Raw genomic sequence first — 17,388 nt, 5'->3', positions numbered from 1 at the left:
TGTGCTCCACCCCTCCTGCTGCCATGAAGAAGCTACATGTTTCAGTCACTTTCCGTGATGCTGTGACAGAACACCCAGGTCTTCGGTCCATGGTGGAAGGGTCTGGCGGAGGGAGCTGCTTACATCATGGCGGCCAGGAAGCAGACCGAGAAGTGGAGAGGGAGCTGGCCCTGCGGTGACCGCTGCCTGCTGACAGCGGATTGGCTGTGAACCTATTCGTGGGCCGACCCACCGGTGAGCAACTGCACCTGCCCGTGACACGATCACCTTCCCAGTACATGAGACTAGGGGGGACGTGCGCACGCTAATGTGGGCCCTCCAGCTACAAGCAGGCGCCACCCTTCCCCACGGAGCCTGCCCTGTCCCCGGCCCTGACCCACCCTGCTGCCTTCCTGCAGGCTCCGCCTCACCAGCGTAAAAGGAAAACTTCCCATCCTGACACCCTTTCACTGGGTGTTGAGCCCACTTTAAGCCTTTTGCCCACATTTTGCCAAAAGTACACTGGAAAAGATCTGTACCACCATTTCCAGTTGGTACCTGGATTTTCTCCATCATGAGGTTTTACAGTTGTAAATGATAAAATTTTCAATATTAGACTTTAAAGTGGAACTATCACATCGCTCCTTTAAACAATTTCAGCAGAATTGAAGTAGAGAAAAACCTACGTGCTCTGACCCATTTTGAAGGCGAAGAGGCTTCCTGCTGAGAATTGGTGTTCTGAGCTTTTCTTCTAGAATCTGCATTTTCACGTCACTCAGAACTCGGTCCTAGTGCGGTGTTTCTATGCTTGAAACCACGCAGAATGAGGATGATTTTATGTACAGAATTCTATTCCAGCCATAACAATTAAATTCTGCAACAAAGATGCCTGGAAAGATGTGAATGCTTGGAAAATTTAAAACACACTTAACACATGAAGGATCAAAAAAGAAATTGCAAAGCAAATTGGAAATATGTTGGTCTGAGCAGGGTAAACTCAATGTAGGAACATTTTTAAAGGTAATTAGAGCAATGCTTAAGGAAACAGGTTTAAAGTGCTGGGTAGCCAAGCATGGTGGGACACACCTGTACTCTTCAGCACTCAGGAGACTGAGGCAGGAGGATCTCCAGGAGTTCAAAGCCAGCCTAGGTTTCATAGGTCGGCCTGAACTATGTAGCAAGGTCTTGTCTCTAAGTTAATTAATTAATTAATGTTGCACGTCATGTGTAGTGTCTGTCACCTATAATCCCAGCCCGTGGGACACTGAGACAAGAGGATCAGGAGTTCAAGGCCAGTATAAACTACATAGCAAATGTGATGTCAACCTGAACTACGAAGTAAGACCCTGTCCCCAAAATTTAAATCCATTTCGTTAAAGTGCTGTTAGAAGAGAAATTTAAAACCAGCAATCTAAGGATCCACCATAAGAAGCCAAACAAATGAGGTCACGTGAGACAAGACAGAAAAGCACAGCACCAGTGACAGCAGGAGTGGAGCACATAGAAAACGGGCGGCATCAGAGGACGTGAGCGGTGCCAGCCGGTCCGGGAGAAGGCGGCGAGGCCGCGGCTCGGCCACTCACAGCAGCTGAGATCGTGGGCCGGCACCACCGCCCCGGCGCTCCGAAGGACGGCGGCGGGAACAGCGCAATGGCTCAGGGGCCCGAATTCTCATGACCCCAACACGGCAGACACCAGAGCTGCAACTGGAGAGAAGGACGGAGGGCTTCCCCGGACCCCTGAGCTCTGCCTTCATTCTCGCCTCCCTCTAAAGACCTGGCCGGCAGCCCCGTCTCGGGAGCTCCTGCCTGTGCGCACCCTCCCTGTGCGCACCCCCACGCGCGCGGGCGCGCACCCGGCTCCCAGGCGGCAGTACTCCCCGCCCCCACCAGGGGGCACTTGGGCACGCACGGCGGTGTGAGGCGTCCCAGTTGAGGGGTGCCCCTGACAGCCAGCAGGCAGGGCTGGCCCCGGGCGCGGGCGGAGCCCCCTGCACGCTCGAGGCCTCTGCCCGTCTCCACCTGCTGCCTCAGGTGACTCAGCCTCCGGGGCTCTGCGCGCCGCGCTCCCGGGGAAGCTTCCTGACAAATGCCCGGCTAATTTATGGCCCCACTTTGCTTCCTGCACCCCACCCTCCGCCTTCTACTCAGTGAAGTCAAGTTCAGGTCTAGGACCGGAGACTTTTAACTTGAATGGACTCCGAGGAGCCCGAGGGCGGCGGGAGGGAGGTCTAATATTTACTCTGTCACCATGGAAAGCCCTCTGCGCCTCACCTCGGAGTGCGCTTCCCAGCGCTGGCTCACACCTCGCCCGCCCGCCCGCCGGGGCTCAGCCCCCCGCCGGCCCACCTTCCCTCCCATGACCCCACAGGGTCACCCTTCTGCCCCCATGTCCAGTGTCAGTGGCCCTCCTGGCCCAGGAGCCCCATCTGTGGGCCGGGGGTGCGATGTTGGGAGGCAGGAGGACCTGTGCTTTTGACCCCAGGGAGGGGGCCGGAGCCCAGCCGTGGCCGGGACACTCAGGACCCGGGTGGGTGCGGCCGCCGTGGACCCGTCGCTGCTCTTTAATTTTGCATCGCTAACTCGGGCTGTGGCACTGGAGGAGTCTGAAAGAGGCCCGGGCACAGCGCAGACTCCCCGCGCCGTCCTCGTCCTCGTCCTCGTCCTCGTCCTCGTCCTCGCCGCGGCTTAAACGTGCGCCTAAAGACGCGTCAGCCGAGAGCGAGGATTAGCCTCGCCCATGCGAAGGCAAAATGGGGAAGAAGAAGAAAAAGCCTTGTCTGAACTTGAAAACGAAAATGCTGATGCGGTTTTTATTCCAGAAACATATCTTACTGATTAAGAGCACCAAGCGCTACTGGCTCGTGGGTGGGCCGATGGCTCCCGCCCTGCCGGCCTGGCCTCCGCCCACGGGGTATCGGGAAGCAGGCGCTGGAGCCCCGCGCGCGCAGATGGGCACGCCAGGCTGGGCTTGGGCCTGGGCCACCACTCACTGGTGACCCTGAGCAGACGTCTGCTTGCTGTGACAGGTGATGCCCTCACGTGCCGGTGCCAAGTGGGTGCTCCATGTGCGGTCACAAATCCAGTGCCCAAGATGGTAGCACGCCCAGGGGAGCTCCGCCTCAGCCTACACAGGACCCCCAGTCACCTGCAGCTGCCAGTACCTCTTCCAGTACTCTCCTGGGACCCTGGGTGGTGGTGGTGGCCTGTGCTGCGGGATAGGCCATTGCCCTGGCTGCCTTAGTTTCCAAAGCTGTGAAATGGGGCCGACACCTCTGTGAACATCGACCACACAGGGCTTGTGGCTTGGCACAGCCACAGAGGCCGCTGCCAGGCGGGCAGCCCTCGCCAAGAGCTGGATTCCGCCCGGCCCGGCCCAGCTGGCATCTTCTCCAGTTTCATTGGGTTGGGTTGCAGGGCGATGCGGCGATTGATAGTGGTGTAATTGGGTTGACTTGGGTATTTTCCTAGGCTTTGCCGCTGATGACTCACGCTCGGGAAGGCCACATTCCACTGCCATCGAGCACGGCGACGGTTAAATAACCTCATCAGGTATTCAGGTTTCACAACTCCTGCGTCTGAATGTGAGGTCCTTGAGTTACCCAGAGATTCCACACCTCGGGAGAGGGTTACGTGGGGCCTTTGTTCCCAGAGTCCTACGCGGATAGGGTTTTCTCCGAGGCATTTAGCTGGCACTGAGAGGGTTTCCAGCTGCGATCCGTTCCCAGCAATTAATAACCTGTAAATAATAAATCCGATCAGCCTGTGCTGCCCTCACCCCTCTCCTCTTCCCTCCTCGGCCCTTTGGCTGCTTCCCCTGCCCTCAGGTCCCCCCATCTCAAAAGGCCTCAGTCTCCCCCATCTCTCTTCCTCTGGTTCCCTGCCTGCCCAGGCCGGGCTCTGCCAAGTTACCCACAGCGGCCAGAGCAAGGCTCACAGCTAGGGCAGGTGCAGGAGGACAAGAGGACGTGACCTGGATGCAGACTGCCACAAGCCGCTGGGTTCCTGCGGGCCTCTCGTCCCCCTGCATCAGGCGCTGGCTTCGGGCCAAGAGACCGAGCTGTCCCTAGAGTCCCTGAGGAAGACAGCTTCCCGTGTGGCTGTCCTGCCGGGCCGGGAGGCGAAGGTGAAGGTCATGTGCAGGGGAACCCTGGGGCCCCCAAGCTTTCTGTCCATCAGGGAGGGCAGCGCAGCAGACTCAGCAGACCCAGGACCGAATGCCAGGCCCCGTGTGACCAGGAGCAGGCTGGGGACACTTTCGTCCCCCAACCCTGGTTCAGTGTGGCCTCTTGCGGGTCACACCACCAGCCTGCTGTCCCTAAGCCCTGTGCCTGCGTCTCCACGGCAGTCTCGCCATCCAGCCCTCTCTGCTCAGCGTCTTCCTCCTTGTGCCCACCTGGTGCCCCTGCCCTGCCCAGGCCTTCCAGCTGGTCACCCGCTGAGGCCTGTGGCCCACTTAGGCCTGCACCAGCAGCTCCACAACCTCCGTCCCCACCCTGGCCTGCCCCGGCCCACGATTTCCCCCATTTTAAGAGCCCCATTTCTGTCTTGGCCCCCTCAGTCCTCTGAAAGCAGAGCCGCCTCCAAGATGCCCTGCCCACCCACGTTTCCTCACAGCTGCCCTGGGGCTCAACCCCAGGGTCCAGGCCCCGAGGTCTTGCAGCTCAGCCTAGCACTGGGGACAGTGCTGCGTCTCATGGGCCCCACCTGGCCGGACTCCCCTTCCCGCCTTCTCTCCCACATCTCGTGTCTGTTCCTGCACAGTGCAAACCCACTCGGCTCGCAGCACAGGCCCGCACTAAGGTCCCTGCCGGCACCGATGCTCAGCCACAGACCTGCCTCCCTGCCCAGCCAAACAGAACACAGCCACTCACGCTGCCCCGTCCCTGTGCTGCACTCCCCGAACCCAACCCCACACGGCATCTGCAAGCCCAGGCCCTGCCCTCCACACCAGTCTAGACCCGACCTTTGTCACCATCCCCGAGAAGCTGCTTCCTGCCTCTGCTCTTAGGGGTTGTCCCCTGGCATGGCCACCATGCCCCGCCCATTGTCGTGTGTCAGCTTAAGTCAGGGCACGTTGTTCTGCCTGAGCCCTTCAAAGACTTGTCTCATCACAGCCACCCAGGGTCACCGGTGTGGCCCCTCGGCCCCTCTGTGGCTCCCTGCTGTTGGGCTCTGTTCGGCCTCCACCCTGCCCTTGGGTAGCGCCTGCCCACTGCTGGCTTCCCCTCATCTTGGCCACTTGTGTCACCTTCTCAGTGGGATCACAGCTGCAAACCACCCCTTCTCCACAGTGTCCTGGTCACCTGTCACCCTGCCTTATGCTCAAGGCCACCCAGCCATCCCAGCATCCATTTCTGGTACAGTTGGACCCACAAAGGCCAGGGCGCAGCCTCTGCTCGGTGCCACCGCTGTGCCTGGCTCAGCCCTGGTGCCCGGGAGCCCTTTGCCCCTTCCACAGGAGCACAGCCCAGCAGGAAGGGCCTAGGAGGGCCAGAGCGGGTGGTCCTGACCCCAGGCCCCCGCGGGCAGAGGGTCAGCATCAAAGCCAGATTAGCTCCCTGGCTTAACCCTGTCGCCACATTCCTGTGACCGCTGTGAGCTGGAGGGATTTGGCAGTCACTGTCCCAGCTCTGGACTCAGACCTCGGGGTCTTCCTGCAGCCAAACCCCCTGGTGCTCCCGTGGCCCTCCACATGTGTGTTGCACACACACACACACACACGCACACACACGTGCACTGGTGCTGCCCCAGTCGGGCAGGGCCCCAGCCTTGCTGGCACCTCATCGCAGCCTGACAAGAGGCCAGAGCTCAGCAGAGCTGTGCCGCCTGCTGTGTGCCGGCTCACCCACGACACAGAACCCTGTCCAGAGCCGCCCGAGTAAACCTCAGCAAGTTGGATCCAGTAATAGGAAGAGGGTCAGAACCCGTCACGGGTAAGCAGGGCTTAACCCCTGGACACAAATCAGTTTCCCCTAGAAAACGAACCGGAGCCTTAACCATGCTGACGAACTGAAGAAGAGCAACAGGAAAAAGAAAAGAAATTCATTTCAGTAGGTGCGAAAAGAATCATCTGACGAGGTCCAACATCTGTTTCTTGTGAAAACTGCCATTAAAACACAAAAACCTGTCCCCAAAGCAGGAGAGCAGGGGACCCCTCAGTGGAGTCTAGGAGAAGCCCAGCGATGCTCCTTAGCAGTGAGAGGTCAGCGTTCCCGAGACCCAGAGCAGGCTCCTGAGCTCACTGTGGCGGCTGCACTGGACCGAGGCCCGGCTGGGGAGGTCGGGCAGGGGTGGGACCGGAAAGGAGCCCACCGGAGACGGAGAGGAAAACTGTCCTTGCTCCAGGTGACAGGGCTGTCTGCAGAAGCTGGCAATAAAGCCCCTCAAACTAATCACTGAGTCTAATGAGCTCTGCAGGACTTTTCTACAAATCTATCTGCGTAAGCCGATCTTGCTGGGATGTTTGATTATTGGCATGAAAAAACACAAAGATTCAAGAGCAATCCGTATCTGACCGCTTTACGAAAATGACCCGGAAGCAGTCCACAGGCCTGAGCGTGAAGCCTGAGACAGCTGGAGTCCTTTGTGCTCTTGGGTAAAGAGATCTCTTAGCTACACCAGCAAAAACGTGATTTACGGAGGAATGAATGGTTAAAATGGACTTCGCCAAGATGAAATATTCCTGCTCTTTGAAAGATATCGTTAAGAGCCTGGAAAAACAGCCACAGAGTGGAAGGAAACCACTTTAAAATACGTGTCTGTAAGGCTTGGATGCAGAATGTGTACGGAATCCCCAAAATCCAGTAATAAGGAACGACCCAACTTTTTTAAATGGACGAGCAGAGCCAGGGTGAATGCATGGAAAGAGACTGAAAGTCATCAGCCATTAGGGGCACGCAAGTGGCAGGGGATCCTGCCCACCGGGGACTCGGGACCCAGCCCGAGGGACCAGGGCCGGCCCGCAGGGGAGGGCAAGCAGTTCTCAGAAAGCCGGCCCCTAGGGGCAGGGCAAGGAGGTGGGCAAGCGCGGGCCCCACTTCTTGTACCCGTGGGAAGGCTGGGAAGACTCCCCAAGTGTGCCCCGATCCTCCCAGCCTGGATCCCTCCTGGGAACAGAACAAGGGGTCTCCGGTGTCTCGCTGTTGGGGACAGAGGCATACTGGGACAGTCCCTGGGTGAGTGGGCACGGAGACCACGCGCCCCGGGGTGGCTCAGTGCAAAGCTGGGGTGGGGTGGGGTGTGCAGTCCTGCCGTTTAGGAGCCGGGGTTCAGGGGAGCCTTCATCACACTCTGGTCCCCGAGCGTCCTCGAAGCCACTGCTCCCAGTGCTTTTGTCTGCTCACAGCGGGACTGAACTGTGTCCTCCGGCCTGGCTTTGGGACTGGAGGTGCCTGAAGACAGAGAGGAGCGCGGTGGAAAGCGGCCAGCTGGGGACCCCGCCTGTGACCAGGATGGCACCTGTGACACACGAGGGCTCCCCCCAGCTGCCAAGCCTCAGAGCGCCTCTGCAGCCCTGCTGGGGTGCTTGCTCCCGAGGGAGAGGGTCCCAGCCTCGCTAACCCTGCACTCCCCGCGCGAGGCAGAGGCAGAGGCAGCACGGACTCCGTGACGCCAAGAGCCGGCCCGGCGAGCCTGGGGCCCCGTGTTCCTGCTGCCGTCCTCGGCGTGGTTCTGGGGTCCCCCTACTGGGGCACCTCCTCTGCGGCTCCCAGCTGCTGTCTCTCCTGTATGTTGTAGGTGCATTCAAGCAGGGTCACCTACAGCAGGGACGTCGCCACATGGGTGCAGGAACGCCACCCCCAAACTGCCCACTCCCATCCCCAACAGACACCGCACGTGCCACCTGCCCGCCGGCCCCAGCAGGACAGATGGCCTTGCCAGGCGATTGGGTAGAATCAGAGTGAATTAGCACCTCAGTATCTGCGACACCTGTCGCCCGGCCGCCTCCAGAGAGCCGAACCGATTCCCCTTGGCTGGAAAACATCAAAGCCGCTGTGCTGTGCAGCTCCCAGCTCGAATCGCCTTCCCCACCCTGCACCCCTAGACGTCCTGGGGTATGGGAAGTGTAACCCCAAGACGGGGCGCCTTGACAGTGGGGGCTCCCCATCCAGGGATGCAGAGCTGCCTGTTAGCTGGGCCGGATTCCTTCCTCCCCTCTGACTCCCGCCTGCACGGGGGGCATGGGACATGGGAAGACACTGCGTGACTCTGCCACGGCCCCCACAGTGTGGCCCCGGGGCGCAGGAGGGAGGTGCGGTGACCCCGCCACAGGCAACTTTCAGGCCCATGTGATGCGTAGAGCGACTGTGACCCTGGGTACCCGTGGCCAGCCGGCACAGAACAGAGGTCCCCAGCAGTCTGGGGACAGGGACAGCCCTGGGGGTACAGCTGGGGCCTCCTTGGGGAGGGGACAGTGCAGCCATGGGGAGCGGGCCTGGGAGAAATGCCGGGGCACTGGGGCTCTAGTGCCCATTCAGCGCGTGGCCCTTGTCCTCTCTGTCCCTCTGTGGTGGCCACTGAGGTCCCAAGATGAGTGTGAGGGCTCTGGGGATAAAGGCTCATGGGGCCACACAGCATTTTGCTGGGGTCTGGGTTTCCCGTGCCAGCAACATGAGGCCACTTTCACTGAGACTCGGCAACCTGGGAGCAGGGTCACAGTGGGAATAAGCTGGGGTGACAGGGCCTGGGAACAGCCCCTCATGGGGCTCCCCATGTGGGATGGCTCCCCACATCCAGTCTGTCCATGAGGTGACTGCCTGACTGCCTGCCTGACTGTCTGACTATGGACTGGCTGACTGACTGGCTGGATGACTGCCTGGCTACCTGACTGTGTGACTGACTGACTGACTGGCTGACTGCCTGGCTACCTGACTGTGTGACTGACTGACTGACTGACTGACTGACTGACTGACTGACTGACTGACTGGCTGACTGCCTGGCTGGCTGGCTGCCTGACTGATGGGTATGTTTGATTCAGGGTGATTTGTTTAGGCTGTGACTGTGTCAGCAGTGTCTGAAAAGATGATTTAGCGCCAGATCCCCTGACTGAGATGGAGCACAGGTGGCTCCCAAGGGCTGCAGTGATGTCCCCCTGCCACCTTGCCCTGCCACCTTGCCCCCACAGTCCTGCACATGGCTACCCCCTCCCTGGGTCCCTTTGCCTCAGTTCCCTGTCTGCCTCATGCTACCCCATGAGGAGCACTGCTGGTGCCCATGGGGCTGGCCGAGGTCACTGGGAGGCCACCAAGAGCGGCTCCTGTGCCCGAGGGCAGAGGCGGCCCCTGGCCTGGGCTGGGCATCTCCCAGGGAGCTTTCCGCTGGCCCCTGCAGCAGGGACCCTGCTCACAGTGTCCCTCTCTGCACCACCTTCTCCCCAGCTCCTCCGCTCCTCTGTCAGGTGTCGCCTCTGTCCCCGGCCACCCCCATGGCATGGCAGTGCCCGCTGTTCCCACCGTGGGACGTGCGCCCCGCCCCCACCCCGGAACCTGCGGTGACAGCAGAATGCCATCTGCTGACGGTGGTGCCGTCACGTGACACCCGGGCTGCAGCCCCGAGGCCCAGCAGAACAAAGGCTGGTGGCCGGCGGTGACCAGGGTGACCGAGCATTCCGGGCCGTCACTGGCTCTCTCCAAACACATTAGGGAGCTCACTGTCCTCAGCCTCTACCCGGGCGCGAGCCGCCCTGGGACCCCGGGACAGAGTGGCCCAGCACGTGACAGGCACAGGTCCCCAAGTCAGGGCTGGGACACCCCCACTCATGCCCATGCTCAAGGCGGCTGTGACCAAGTCCCAGAAAGGAGCCAGTCAACCCCTGGCTCTCCCTGCCTCCACAGCCCCTGGGCCACCCCGGCTGCCCACACCCTGTGGCCCACGCCCCGTGCCTGCCCTCCCTCCTTGCCCCTCCCTGCAAGTGGCTCATGCTACCCCACTGCAGAGTGAAGCAGCTCTGCTGGACCTGTGGCCACACTGCACGGCTGCTGTGCCGGGGCTATGTGCTATCCCCCTGGCCCAGGGACCACGCCCCGTGCAGGGCACATGTGCTCCAGGACCCCATCCTGGCTGGTGACACCGTGCAGGCCTGGGCCCATCACAGCGGCTCTGCGAGGTCCTGGAGGCGCTGACGGTGATGGGAGCCTGGGCGGTCTCTCCGGTCCTTCTCAGGCCTCTCTCAGGGCAGGGGGACACTCCAAGGACACATGGCCATCCCTGGACCCGGGGGTCCAGCACGATCCCTCTTGCTACATCTCGTTCCTGTCCTTCAGGTGACCCTGGTGGCCCCGGCCATCCCGGGGGCCGAGACGAAAGCGTGGCCTGGGCTGCCCACCGCCGGCTGCTTCTTCCTCCGGCTGAGAGTGGAAAAGGCCACTTTGTCCTGCGCTTCCCGGGACAACGCTAACCGTTCACAGCCTGGGGACAGCGCAATACCCCGTGTGGATCATTCGCACATGGGACCATGCCACCCTTTTGCCCCTCGGCCGGACGTGGCATCTGTCCAGCGGCCTCCGGACACAGAGGAGGACCGCAGTGGGCCCTCCGCAGCGGGAGGGGTTAGTGCAGCCCCGGAGCCTGGCCAGGCCTGTAGGGAGAGGGGGACTAGCTCCTCCTGCTCCGTGGAGCCCAGTCCTGTCCGCTCCACTCACTTGGAGACCCCACAGCCAGGGTCAGCCCCAGCCCCATGGCCTTGCCCTCCGAGGGTCAAAGCCATCACCTGCTCCTGCCCCACCCCGCTCCCAGAGCTGTGGCGGCTCATGTCCCCCACCCAGGAGCCCTGGCCCCTGTGTCCTCCACCCAGGAGCGCCCCCTGTGTCCCCTACCTAGGTGCCCCGGCCCTGGCCCCTCCTTCAGCCCCAGCCGGACCCTCCTAGGTAAGGCCGGCCATGCCCAGGCTCCAATCCCAGTGTGTGGCAGGCAGGTCCACCACGGCCCCTTCCTCCCGAGCCGGCGTCCGCCTCCAAGTCGGAGCCCGCGCGCCCCAGTGGCAGCTCCTGGCAGGCCGCGCCGGCACGCATGAGCGCCCAGCACAGCAGCCCTGGTAGGCGGCTCAGGAATGTGAGGCCGGTGCCCCCGTCTCGCCATCCTCGGCCTGGAAGGCCTTGTGCCCCCAGGCCTCCCGGGACAGCCCCCTCCTCCTGGGCTCCCCGCCTCCCCCTGCCCTGCAGCCCGCACCAGCCTGGGCGCCTGCCCTGCGCGGCCCATGGTGTGAGATGGGGCTGCCTACCTCCCAGCCACCCTGTGGCCCAAGGGGGAACCTGGGGCAGAGAGGGCAAGCCCTGGAGGCTGAGGAACCCAGGGCTCCATATGGCCCGGGCCCCTGCATGGGTCAGGAGGAGCCCCTCTTGCAAGGGCTCCCTGGGCCCAAGCGCCACCATTGCGGGTGATTCTCAGTCGGGGTTCCCTGGAACCCCACCTGCTAGGAAGGCCCGGATGAGGCTGGTCAGGAGGTGCCATAGGATGGGTGATGACGGGGGCACGTCAGGCGGCAGGGGATGTGCCGTGAGGGCTGAGACACCCTCAGGGAGCCACCTCCCACCAGCTCCCTGCTGGCCCCCAGGCCCCTCTTGCCTGGCAGGCACTTGTCCCTGGGGGCCCCCAGCCTGAGCAGCCTTTGCCTGCGTCAGTGCCCCTGGAGCAGCGGGGAGGGGACCCTCTGCAGAGCCTCAGTGCGGCCCTCAGCGCGGTAAAGCTGGAGCAGGCGGCTCTGCAGGGCACCTCGCTGGGGGGCTTGGTCCGCTGTTCAGCGTGTAGATTCGATCGTTTGCTTTTGCTCCGTGTCGAGGTCCCATTGCATGACAGAAGCTGTGCTTTTCCCTCTGCTGCCCTTGTCCTGTGTCCAGCTGAGGACACTGGGGGACACGACAAAGCCCAGAGACCAGCCCCAGAGACCAAGGTGAGCCAGAGGACCCACGATGCCCACAAGTAACCTGGAAATGGGCTCCCTACAATGTTGTTGAAAGTGCGTCTAAAACTTGTTGAGCCGTCTCTGATCAGGTGTACGATGTGATGAGACTGGAAGAGTGAAACATTTTTACGTTTATGGCAATAAAGCCACACTGTCCCGAGTCCTCCCCAGAATGCTCCCCTGGCTTCCCACGCCCTCAGCCCATCATCCCTGCCTCTGTCTGAGGCAGCTCTGCGCTCCTGTTTCCTGAGGGTCTTTGCAGTGTGATCAAAAACACAGAATGCGCCGGGCGTGGTGGCTCACACCTGTCATCCCAGCACTCGGGAGGCCGAGGCAGGAGGATCCTTGCGAGTTCCAGACCAGCCCAGACCACTGGGCTACACAGTGAGCTCAAGGCCAGCCTCAGCGGCACAGCGAGGCCCTGTCTCAAAAAGACAACACAAACAAAATAACGGACTGCTGTCGCCGAGTGCCCTTTACATTGTGTGAATGTGACCGAGAATCCTAGGCACCTTGTTCCTTGGACCTGGCGCTGTACGCGCCTGGCCCCTCCCCTGCGCAGGAGCAGTGCAGGTGTCCAGTCCGTTCAGGACCCCGAGGCCTCTCCCAGCCGTAGTCCTCTCTGTCCGGCTCCTCCGGGCTGCAGGGCTGGGTCCCTGGGCTGGGCACCCTGCACACCACATGTCCCGAGCTGGCTTGGGCACGGAGAAGCCATCACCCCTGAGGGGCGCAGGCCTGCACGCCTCCAGGACTGGACTTGCTGTCCTTCCCTCTGGGCTCCAGGTTCAGAGCTGTGGCCTCAGCCCTTGCCTCCCAGCGCTGCCTCCTCCAGCCTCTCCGGCCGGTGACCACCAGTGGCTCCTGCAGCCCCCGCTGAGTAGGTACCACGGGGCCCGGAGCCGGAGTCTGGCAGAGCCGCCCCCTCCCAGCTCCACTGGGCACAACCGGGTGCTGCTGTGCAGGAGGGACAGGGCCTGAGGAGACCTCGGGGCAGGCAGCTGCTCGAAGGCCACACACAGGTCCCAGCACCAGGCAGGGGCGGGGCTCGGGCTCTGGAAAGCACATGGGGAGACTGAGGCAGGGGGTGGGGGGAGTGGCTCTGTCAGCCTAGGGAGGGAGTAGGTTGGCCGAGGGCTCCATTCTGTGGGTAAGATGAGGACTCGCCCACAGCATCGGGGAGCCCCTCTCCAAGCCCTAGGAAAAGAGGCTGCCGTGACCCACCCCGCCCCGAGTCCTGGCCCTCACAGGCTGGGACCCTCAAGTGCAAACACAGAGGGGCTCATAATGATGGAGAACCACTCTGCCCCCCAAGGATCTCCCCAGCCTTCCCCGGCCTCAGGAACGTTCCGTGGCTTCCCACTGCCCAAAATCCCGGTGTCTCGGGATGTGGCCCTTACCACCAGCCTCATTCCGTCCAAATTTGCTTCATGTGGCACAAGTCTCAGTGCCACCTAGAGGACACCCTTGGGGGATAAGGGCGCTGACCATAGGGTGCCCTGGCCAGGGAGGCAGTGGGGACAGGCCTGCCGTCTTGCCGTTGGTCAGAGGGAGTCTAGGGCTCCAAGTCCCCAGCAGGGTGCAGAAGGAGTTCAGGCCCGAGAAAAGCAGCTGGCTGAGCCTCGGTTTCCCCTCCAGATCCTCCAGCCACCCACAGGTGTGTGGGATATTCTCACACAAAAAGCAAACAGGCCCAGAGGCACAGCACTAGAACATGGGCCTGGGTCCCAGCCTTGGAGCCACACAAAACCAAGCCACAGTGCACGCACACGCACACACACACACACACACACACACACACACACACACACACACAGAGAAGCCAGGGAGGGGCTAGAGGTGATTATCCAGTCTTGCTAGGCCCCGGCCACCCAGGCCCATTGGGCCACCTTTCCCCTGGCCGAGCACAGGGCCTCAAGAGCAGGGGTCAGTTCGGCTGAGGCAGTGCCCACAGGAGAGGCACGGGGAAGGGTCCGGCTGGCGAGTGGGGGTGACTTCTGCGGGCTCTCAGCACGGAGGCCCTGGCTCGGTTCCTGTCCCTGGGATGATTGGTCGGAGCGGCAGCCCCTGGGGTACGTGGCCGGATGGGGCGCTGCCCTGCATCAGTGTGCGCAGGAAGGGCCTCTCCACTGGCCCCGCACTGCGGCCTCTCAGGACACCCCAGCCAGGTGGAGAGAGGTGTCAGTGTCACAGCAGACATGGCGCATTTAAAAACTGGTGGCCAGGGGCTGGGGATTTAGCTCAGCCCCTTGCAAGCAGGCAGTCGTGAGTTCGATCCCTGGTACCGATAAAAACGAAAAAGACAAAAAAATAAAAAAATAAAAAATAAAAAATAACTGGTGGCCCCTGTTTGATGTGTTTTGAAATTTTGTTCTGGTTTTTTTTTTTTTTCTTCTCCTTTTTTTCTTTCTTTCTTTTTATCCTTGAAAAAAAAAATGGATTTTGGAAAAAAAAAACTGGGATGAGCATTTCAGGTTTAAAAAGTATGTTAGAGTAAAAGTCGCATTGCCACAAGTGCCCGGGGTCCTCCTCTGGCTTTAAGTAACCACCGTCCGGCCACCTCTGCAGCCCAGCGTCCCCGCTCCTGAGGGTCTCACGGTCCTCCATGGCTGTTTCCCGCCCGTGGTCACTGATGGGGAAGCCGGCTGAGGACACAGTGTCATGTGTTACCAGCCTGTTTCCTGCTTGGCGCGCTGGGCAGCGGCCTTCGTCGCGGTGACCGTGCTCCCAGGGACCCTTAGGGAGGAGGCCTGCGGAGCTGCCTCGGACAGCGGATGGCCATGGGAGCACTGCCTTCAAAGCGGGGAGGGTTGGGAGGAGCTGGCGACAGTGTGTCTTCTACTGTCACAAAATTTAAGTTAAACAATTTTTTCAACATCCATCATATATTTCCATCACGTCTTGCGCTGGAAAAGCCGCATTTGTGTCTCCGTCCCACAGCTGTGCCCGTGTGATCCCACGCACTCAGCGGCTCAGCTAGCGGACAGCATGAAGATGGAAAGGTCCTGTTGCCTGGCAACATGGTGCCGCTGGTATAAACAAACCACCGTGCTGCTTGCATGTAAAAATTCTGCACGAGCCAGGCATGGTGGCACACGCCCATAATTCCGGCCCGCTGGGAGCCTGATGCAGGAGGATGGCAGGTCTGAACCCAGCCTGGGTGACTTAGTGGCTTAGCAAGACCCTGTCGCAAACTATGGTGTATGGAAAATTTGGCTGGGGGTGTCACTCGGGGGAAGCCCTGGGGTTCAATCCCAGTCCTGCAAGCAATGGGGAAACTCAGAGGTGTGCAGTGTGCACACCTGTGTTCATGTGTGCACGCAGGCAGTCATGTAGACAGTAGCGCCTCAGTTCACAAACTGAATTCTTCCCATGAATCTGGTGGCACAGTTTGTTCCCTAGTCCTGGTTGCAGCCAAATTGCATGCATATACATATGGGTACGTGCATATGGATGTGTATGTGTGTGCACACATGTCTGTGTGAGTATGCATGTGTGAGTATGCATGTGTACACATGTACATCAATACCTTGATGCACAAAGGCTTCTGTTCACAAGCAATTCAGTTTGCAAACCAAGCGTTCACTAAGATTTTGCTTCTGTTGCACTGGGTGACAAACACAGCTATGGCCATCTTCCCCACGCAAACAAACGCAGCCGAGCTCTCCAAAACTGTAAGACAAACCGGGTGTGGTGGCTCAAGCCTGTCATCCCTGCACTGGGCTGGCTGAGGCAGGAGGATCCTTGCGAGTTCGAGACCAGCCTGGGCTACAAAGTGAGCTCAAGGTCAGCCTGAACTGCACAGTGAAATCCTGTCTCAAAAAACCACCAAAAACAAAATTGTAAAACAAAGTTCCTGAGCCAAGGTACCACTGAATGTACAAGCATATGTGTGTATATATGTGTGCATAATACCCATGTATAAGTGTGTGCTTATGTATATATGTATACATAACGTGTGCACATCAACATCAACATGCATATGCATATTGTGTATACATGTGTGTATATGTATATACAAGCGTCAGTGTATATGTATGCATGCATATGAGTGCATATGTGTATCTTTGTGTGTGTGCATGTGTGTATACATGCCTCTGTGTATACAGGTGCACAGGCATATGTGCATATATATGTATGTACGTGTGTTTGCATGTGTGCGTGTATGTGTACACACAAGCACTTACAATCCCTAGGGCCCTTCACCCCTCATCCTTTATCAGGAATCGGGACTCTGTTCTGGCCTGGACCCGAGAGACGGCTGTGCCCAGAATGATCCCCACACTGCTCTCTCCCCTGCAGGTGGCTCAGGAAACCCCAGCTGCAGACCTCGGCACCCACGGAGCTGCCTGGTGCTCCACAGTGCGTGACGCCTTCCTGCCATCTCCTAGGCCACCCTGCTCCCTCTCGGGGTGAGGCCAGGGCCTGTGTCACTGATGTGTGGGGAGGAGAGAGGCTCACGTGGGGAGTGACTCCCCCGAGGTCCTACAGGACCCTCACTCCTCTTCCTCCGGAGAGCTTGTGCAGGGCGCTCACCTCCTCACCAGGACGGCCGTGCCTCCGGCCAGCAGGGCAGGCGGGACAGTTAATGTCCCCACCTGTGCCCCTGCCAAGGATACTTCACCACAGACCTGGGGAACAAGTTCACCCCAAGTGAGGTGGGCGGAGGTCCTCGATGCCCTGTCACCCGGACACAGGCCTGCTGGGGCACCCTGGGGACACAAGCGGCTACAGGCAGAGCCTGCAAACACGGCAGCATCCCTTAAAAATGCCATTGCTCACGTTTCTTATTAAAAAGTGTGATCTAGGCGACCTACCAGACAGATGCCCTGCTGAGTGAGCAGTAGCTAAACTGCGGTCCATCTGGGCGTGGAATATTACTCAGCAGTGAGGAGGAAAGTGCTCGGGAGCCAGGGAAGCCCGAGGGGAGCTTGGCAGGCCTCGGAAAAGGCCGTGTACTGTGTGCTTCCAACACGTGACAGAGTCCCGCAGCAGTCAGGGCCCAGGAGGTGTGGGGGGCGGGTGAGTGCGGGGGCTGAGAGGGCTTTTTTTGGGTTACGATGATGCATGGACGCATGTCTTCATGGGCTGTCCACAAGAGTGACCGCAAGCCAACTTCGGCTTCTGGCCCCTGGGTGCTGTCCGGCTCCGTGAAGACTTTGGTTTCTGAAAACCCATGGGTCGTCCACTCCTGCCACGTCCACTGCTCTATGGGCTCCAAGTCATTAGAAATGTCCAGAAAGTGCAATGCTTGCAGGAAACTGGGAATCCCACACAAGAATCAGAGGTTGTCTCTGTCCTCTGGGCTGGGACCCAGGGGGACCCTGGCACCCTGTGGCCCATGGGTCCGGCTGAAGAGTGACCTGTGAGTGCCGGCCTGGCTGGGGTCTCGGGCTTGTGGGGAGTGGCTGACCTCTGAGTCTTCCAGGAAGAGAAGCAGCGGTCCCCAAGTGTGCCCTACAGCACTTGCAAGTGTACCCTCAACAGCCAGGCCCAGAAGCCAGGGGTATG

At 60.2% G+C, this 17,388-nt stretch overlaps 1 protein-coding gene across 1 annotated transcript in view; it reads left to right on the top strand.

Moving 5' to 3' along the window:
* The first annotated feature begins 2,003 nt into the window (after positions 1-2,003).
* Positions 2,004-17,388, top strand: part of LOC134474847 (splicing factor 3A subunit 2-like) — a 29,176-nt gene continuing 13,791 nt past the window's right edge. Inside the window, exon 1 of the mRNA XM_063243708.1 lies at positions 2,004-17,388. This exon is cut by the window's right edge and continues 4,180 nt beyond it. The gene's annotated coding sequence lies outside the window, so the exon portion shown is untranslated.

This window comes from Cavia porcellus, unplaced genomic scaffold, assembly GCF_034190915.1.
Source record: "Cavia porcellus strain 051 isolate PalLab524CR breed Dunkin Hartley unplaced genomic scaffold, mCavPor4.1 scaffold_40, whole genome shotgun sequence".
Taxonomy (NCBI): Eukaryota; Metazoa; Chordata; class Mammalia; order Rodentia; family Caviidae; genus Cavia; species Cavia porcellus.
The sequence above is the reverse complement of the archived record's forward strand: the minus strand, read 5'-3'. Positions and strand labels throughout refer to the sequence as shown.